Source organism: Lepisosteus platostomus, chromosome 5 (genome assembly GCF_059453375.1).
Source record: "Lepisosteus platostomus isolate fLepPlt1 chromosome 5, fLepPlt1.hap1, whole genome shotgun sequence".
Lineage (NCBI taxonomy): Eukaryota > Metazoa > Chordata > Actinopteri > Semionotiformes > Lepisosteidae > Lepisosteus > Lepisosteus platostomus.
Window position 1 is genome coordinate 57422390 of NC_142615.1, and position 7691 is coordinate 57430080.

The 7691-nt window shown below is 48.6% G+C and overlaps 1 non-coding gene across 1 annotated transcript; it reads right to left on the reverse strand.

The window, feature by feature from the left end:
- Window positions 1–7195: 7195 nt before the first annotated feature.
- Window positions 7196–7268, reverse strand: trnav-cac (transfer RNA valine (anticodon CAC)). Its single transcript has one exon. It is a non-coding gene; the product is annotated as a tRNA-Val (tRNA).
- Between the last annotated feature and the right edge of the window lie 423 nt (window positions 7269–7691).

A 7691-nucleotide genomic window follows, 5' to 3' on the forward strand; every position in this document is an offset into this window, starting at 1 on the left:
GAGGCTTCTAAATCAGCTGTCTGTAAAGATGCTCAAATCTAGCCTGTTAAGTAAAAAATATTTTAGCTGGGGATCCTCAAATCAGGCGTGTAGAAAAGAGCACCGCTAAACACCATCGGGAGTGCAGAACATGTGATAAAAGTGTTCTTTAAACAAAAAGTGAAAATAGTGAATTTGTCTTTCACTTTGACGTTCTTCGAAAGCTCAGTAAACGATAAAGTGTGTTTACTGAGCAAGAGACTCGTGTTCTGAATTCTCATCAGATTTACCGGTAATACAGCTACTAATAAAGGTTTACATTAATCTTAAATATTAATAAATAACACTTTTATTAATAAAGACATGTATTGATCAAATTCATTGTGAATAGTTGTGGTGTCTAGAAAACAATTTTAGCTAAATATTTCAAGCGAGTGGTGAATACTGTATGTTCGTTACTTTGTGACCATATTATTTCCACTACAGAACAGTTCAAAAGCGATCGACTGTTCCACTACTGAGCTACTTAAACCCTGTGAAGAGGTGGTTTAAGTTAGTCTCCTACATCAGTAAGATCTAATGGTCAACAGATGTTATTTTAGGTTTGTTGCAATTGAGAACAGGTTTAGTACAGAGCTGCTGACAAATTTCAGCAGCCAGGTTCGTAGCAATGACCCGTTGTATGGACATTGCCAATCAGCCACAAGAAAAAAAAACATCATTTGTGCCTTTATTAAAAAAAAAGAAAAACAGAGTAGTAGTTTATGCGGTAATTTCAGGTACAATGTAAGAACTTAAGTTAACTAGTCCCACAGTAATGTGTGGGGTCCTCTCAATAGAAAAAAAAATACTTGTAACCCGAAAACACAACAACCACAATGCGAGAAGCCTTCCGGGAACCTCGGTAAATCACTGTAGTAGTCTAACGACTACAAAAAATACAATTAAAAAATACTTAACGGAACAACTTCAAAACTAAAATAACATTAAAAACAAATCTGGGAAACAACAAAAACAGAATCTAATGCGAGAGCTTTTTCAAGTCTTCGGTACCCCATTGAACTTGAACTTGAACTTTATTGCCATATGTAACCGGTACTGGTACAATGGAATTCTTACTTACAGAAAGTCTCTCGATTGTAAAACAAGTGTAAAAAACAAGACAAAGTGCAAACAGTGCATCAAGACAATGTACAAACAAACAATAGACAATGTGCAAGTAAACATGTAGACAGTATGAATGTAAACAATACAGACGTGTAAACAATGACTGGAGATGTGCAATAGATAAGAAATCATAAAGAGGTAGATGGTGATGGTGTAGGTGTGGTCCGAGGGAGATGGCTAAATGTGTTTGCCAGTCTCACTGCTTGTGGATAGAAGCTATTGAAGAATCTAGTGGTAAGTGTCCATATGCTCTTATATCTCTAGCCTGAGGGCAGTGGGGTGAAGAGCTCATGCCCGGGGTGGTGACTGTCCTCTGTGATGGCCAGAATTCTACCAAGGCAGCGGTCCTCATAGAGCTGTTTAATCTCGGTGAGACCCCAGCCGATGATCTTCTGGGCCATATTGACCATTCTCTGCAGTGCCTTTCTTTCTCGCGAAAAGGTGTTGCCATACCACACGGTGATCCCGTTGTTGAGGACGCTCTCGATGGTGCAGCGGTAGAAGTTCACCAACACATGTATTGGCATCCCCCATCGCTTGAGGCACCTCAAGAAATAAAGGCGCTGCTGAGCCTTTTTCATGATAGAGTCAGTGTTCACAGTCCAGGTTTGATCTTTAGAGATGTAAATTGCCACACACCGAACAAACACCGGAGCCTTTTCAGCAATTTCAAAAAAACGGGCCTGCTCGCCTGCCCACAAGGCTCCGTCTCTTACCCGCTCTCCAGAGCCTGCTCCCTTCTGTGCTGTTCTCTCGGCAGCGCACACAACTCCTGCAGCGCGGTGAGAAGGTTTCCATGCTCTGCCGCAGGGAAGGCTCGCTCCGTGCGCACACGTCCTTTCAATGCCAGTTCAACAAGTGCTCCGCATTAGCAGCGTCGGGGCTCCGGCGTGTCGCACCTCACCTCACCTCGCACAGCCCCCTCCTTGAATGTCTGGTGCTGGGCATGCCCCGCTCTCCTCCACCTTATCTTATCGCGTGTGACCACCGACAATGGCCACAATGCCGGGGAATGGCACCTGTAAAGTGTTAATTGGGGCACAGGAACAGCCCGTCTCGTCTCGGGGGCCGGCTTCAAAGACAATACAGCAAACACAGCAGGGCAGGGGAAGAAGACGACACGATACATGCAGGTACATTCAGCTCCGGCGGGAACGAGTCATTTGTCTGTCTTTTTCAAGTGCTGGGAGCCGAGTAATCCTTCGCTTGTATCGTTTCTCCCCGCTGACTAGATCTCACCCTGCGACTCTCGACTGGGCTCACCCACGGCAGCCCAGCAGGTGTGAGCCTAGCCGGCACCCGGATGGGAGATTCTCCCCGGAAAAGCTCAGGTTGCTGCTGCTCCTGCAAGAGGTGTGACTGGGACCAGTAGGGAGCGCTCACCCTGCGGTCTGTGTGGCTTTCTTATGCCCCAGCATCCTGATGGCGACACTCTGCTGCACAAACAGGCGCCATCCTTCGGGGGGAGGTGGAAAACCGAGGTCCCGACCCTCCTTGTGTCAGTGTCACAGGGAGAGGATGGGCAATGTGAGACTGACAGTGCTGTCTGGGAGAAGCTCCTCCTACAGGACTAGGCACATTAGAGCTTCACCAACAGAGTCACACAGCGAACGTGATAACCGCTACACTATGGCAACCTGCAGGGGAACGATGGGAACTCGTGTCCAGTGGCCCAGCGCTCCTCAGCCAGTTTGATGATTTAATTAACTGTATAACTGTTATCACACTCTGTTTAACTGTATTTTTATAAGACTGTCTGCGAGAGATGTGTGGGAGATGCTGAATCCCAGGGCTGGTGTGGAATCACACACTGACAGATCTTCTGTGTGATCTGAGTCCCACTGCTCAGAGCTAAAGACTGGTCAACTGGTCACTATTGTAGACACAACCATTGGTCTGCTGCTGCTGAGAATCATGATACACTGGTAAGAGTGGCAATACTCACAACCAATTAATTCAACTGAAGAACCTTAGAATAATCGATTAACTTCACTGATTGGTGAGAACAAATTATTTTCCCATTTTGACCCTGTTTTTAATATGTAGAATACAATTCAACTGAAGAACTCAGATTGTCAGGATAAAGAGAAGGATGGAGATGAGCTTCTGTCTGTTCAGGAGGTAGGAGTTTTGGTAAAGTACTGAGGGATCCAATGCTCTGTGTGTGAGTCTGAGCTGTGAATCTGACTGAGATACATTTTTTTATTCTGCCTGTGAGAAGTCTTTTCCTTTGCCGATCAATGTTACATCCCATTCAGATACTCTGCACAGACTGTCAGAGTGAGAGAAAAGGAGAGAGAGATGGACAGATAAGAGCACACACAGCGAGAGAGACAGGAAGTGGGAGAGAGAGGAGAAGGAGCATGAAGACAGCGCAGGTGTTCAACCACACTGTGACCACAGGAGACAGGAGGCTTTTCTCAGCTGCTGAGGAGCTCAGGGCTCATGGCCACTCAGGCTCAGAGGCTCTGGCAGCAGTCAGGTCTGGGAGCTTCTCCTCATACTGACTCTGGAGCTCTGAGAGTCAGCCTCCATTCTGACAGGAATAGCCCCTCCTGTTCAGCCCCTGAAAGACACACTGAGAGAGCTGTTAGAGCCCTGAGACAGCTGTGTGGGTAGAAGACCTGTCACCCTGTAGAGCTCTGAACACTGGGCTCCCCTGTGTGCCTCACTGTACAGGAACAGAGCTCTGACTGGACTCCCCATGTATCTTTGTACAGCACTAGAGCTCTGAGCACTGGGCTCCCCCATGTGCCTTCCTGTATACCTCATCACACTGCACTGCACAAACCACAAACTCACTGCACAGTCTGACCTGCAGTTCCAGTAAAGCTCTGTCGAAACAGGCCCATTTCCTAAAGACAGGGGAGTGAAGAGATAGTGCAGTTTTACTGAAGATAATATGTCCCTCTCTAAAAATATGCTGTCATATCATTATATTACATTTTTTCATGCTAGCCCAGCAGGAATTGTGGCCTTAAATCACAGCTGTTCAGCTGTATTAACAAGAACTGATTGTTTCTAGTTAATCATTTTATTGTTTGTATTAATATTAAAACTACCAGTTGTACTCTCACTAATATTAACAGGAATACACTAGCATTAGTATTAGTAGCTGTCCATGACATCACGCCGCTCTTTGTGACGAAAGCGAGATGCCTAGCCGGGCATAGTGACGTGGCGCGTGTTGCCGTGGTTACCATACTTATGATTTGTAAACAAATGGAAAATGCATTTCAACTGTTACTCAAACACATTTATCAACTTGGAATATAATTCTCTAGCTCTAGGATTAAATTCCTAAATAATAGGAAAGGGTCAAGAATGGGAAAAGAATCAGTACTCACCAATCGGTGAAGTTAATCGTTAATTCTACAGTTCTTCAGTTGAATTAATAGGTTGTCGATAGATAAGTGATCAATAACTCTCCGCAGTGCGCTCCACGCGCCTCCCGGGATCTCGCTCTCTGATCCCGGTGCTCTGGCTGGTGTCTCTGACGTCACAGTGCTCTTTCTAAAATATATAACATCTCCAAAAAAAAAAACACACCGGGCTTTGAAGAGAGGCGATTCATAACAGCTGGAGAAGGTGTAATATTTGTGTGTGTCAGCAGTGAAACTGCATGTTAATTGATGGAGGGCTGAGCGGGGAATAACGGTTGCTCAGGGTCACAGGGTCACAGGTCATAGTGACTGGATCGGAGTTACAGGATAAATAATAAAGAGTTTGTTCGAGTGTCACATCTTCGTCCTGGGTTCTTAATTTTTACACTATACGTGTAGGAGAAACAAGACAGTGTGTGTGTGTGCCCAGGTAATTCTGGGAGACAGATCGAATCTGGGCTAAAAGAGAGGGGGCTTAGCCCTCTTACATTTGCTAGTTCAAAGTTGTACAACCCATTTGTATCTGCTAGGCCCTGGTGAATTGCTGCGAAATGCTGAAATAACCTCTCGGCTCCTTGGTTGTCATTTCGTCAAACGTGCGTTTGGTACAAGAGTGCATGAAGGCACCGGAAATACATTGGGAACAAATGACCGTTGGCTCAAGACTTCTGTGAAGTAAGGGAGCGTGCAAAAAGAGGTTGTTTCCACATGGTCTCGAACCGGGGACCTTTCGCATGTGAAGCAAACATGATAACCGCTACACTTCGGAAACCTGTAGGAATTGTTGCTGGTGTCTCGCTTGCGTTTCGGGCTGAGAAAGGGAAGCATCACTTTGGCCAGGGGGCGCTGGAGAGAGGAACAAAGGGCGCGATGAAACAAAATGCCAAAACCCGGGATCAAACCAGGGACCTTTAGATCTTCAGTCTAACGCTCTCCCAAATGAGCTATTTCGGCGGTGCGCAGAGCCCACGGCCACCTGCTCCAGCCTTCCTGTGTTGCGGCATGAGCGCACCAAGAGGAGCGGGAGAGTGTTGCAGGAACGTCACTCAGAAGGAAAGCCACCCAGCTGCGCCCTCTGAGCTCTGTCCAGCGCATCTTCCTCGCATGGACTCCTGCCTGCGACGGGCAGGAAACAATTAGCAAGAACAGAACGACACCCAATGGGTGTCTCATGACCGCACCTTAGGTTGTGACACGTGCAGGTGTGAGGGGTTGCCGGGCTACTTTGGAGCAGAGCTTGGGCGGAGGGGGGGCGGGAAAGCAGACAAAGAGGTGACACCTCAAGGTCTGCACGATCACAGCTCTCCGCCGCCCCAGGCTTCAGCTCGATAAGCTACTGGACACACCCGCCCCTCCTCACACAGACCGTGGAAAAGCCCCCGAGTGGGAGGGCTCTCTCTTCCTCCCAGGAGCTCTTGGACACGACGCACAGACAGGGCGCGGGGAGCCGCCGCCTGCAAACACGGCTCCAGGCAGGACTCCACTCCGCAGCAGCCGCAGAGCAGAGGAGATGAGGGCAGCTTAGCTCCTGTGCAGAGACCTGAGCTGTTGTTGCTGTGGATGCTGTCTTTTCTGCACTCGGGGTAGGAGTGAATGTTGAGTTGCCCTTAGAAATGAAGCAGAGCACTTCAACGGCACGGGTGTGTGTGTGTGCGCCCTGGTGATTCTGGGAGACAGATCGAACCTGGGCTACAAGAGAGGGGGCTTAGCCCTCTTCCATTTGCTAGTTCAAAGTTGTACAACCCATTTGTATCTGCTAGGCGGCGCAGTCGTCGTAAACAAAGAACGCTTTGAAAAGCGTCAAAGGCAAGTCATTCCGAGTTGGTCATTTGTGTTTTCCGTTCAGACGCGATATGCTGAAATGATCTCTCGGCTCCTCGGTTGTCATTTCTGCTCCGTAAAGGGATCACAGCATGCGTCGGCTTCCAGCATGCTGGGTCAGGACACGATGCCGGGGGTTGGAGAGAACGATGTCTTCCTCGTTAGTATGGTGGCAAGTATCCCCGCCTGTCACGTGGGAGACCGGGGTTCGATTCCCTGACGGGGAGTAGCTTTTCTTTCACCTCCTTAGAGAAATGACTGCCTTTCACTTCTCTGTTTTCTTTCACAGCGTCGTGCACCTTTTCATTGCTCTCGCTATCAGAGCCTTCGCACGGCACACGACTCGACATCAGGAAGCACATTGAAGTGAAAGCAGGAAGCGCTGCGACATGCACTGTGCAGATCCCGCCACACTAAGAGGTGAGTGGGTCTGTTCGATGCACAAAGAACGCTTTGATAAGCGTCAAAGGCAAGTCATTCCGAGTTGGTCGTTTGTGTTTTCCGTTCAGACGCGAAATGCTGAAATGATCTCTCGGCTCCTCGGTTGTCATTTCTGCTCCGTTAAGGAATCACAGCACGTGTCGGCTTCCAGCACGGTGGGTCGGGACACGATGCCGGGGGTCGGAGAGAGAGCGATGTCTTCCTCGTTAGTATAGGACCTGTCACCTGTCCCCACCTGTCACGCGGGAGACCGGGGTACATCAGGACGCGCATTGAAGTGAAAGCAGGATGCGCTGCGACATGCACTGTGCAGAACCCGCCACACTAAGAGGTGAGTGGGTCTGTTCGATCACAGCGCTAGGCGAATCCCCAATCCCCTTTTGTGCGTGGCGACAAAAGAAGTCTGTTTCCGCCCGGTTTCGAACCGGGGACCTTTCGCGTGTGAGGCGAACGTGATAACCACTACACTACGGAAACGGTGGTAAGACGTGCCCAGCGGCCCAGCGCTAAACTTCGCCAATGCGATTCAGCTGCTTCCAGTGCCTTTATTGGAGTGCGCTGATGGACCGTGGTCTCTCTCCAGAGACCAGCACGCCTGTCATGGACGGAGCAGGAAAGGCGGCGCCACATTTTACAGCCCTCTCCACGCAATCGACGAAATCGGGCTACTGAAGTGGAGAAAATCGCCTCTCCAGAAAGTGCAAATATCATCTTGGAGAGTATAAATCCTATTGCCGAAGGTCAGCCCTGTCTACCAGAGTAGCCCTCCCACAGTGATGATCAGCTCGTCTCACACGCGAGAAGTTTCGGTTGGAAACAAGCGCCCCCTCTTCTCGCACGTTTTGCACGTTCGAGTGGTTTTAATGCAGCTCCTTTGTACACGGTGCTGATCTTTTGGAA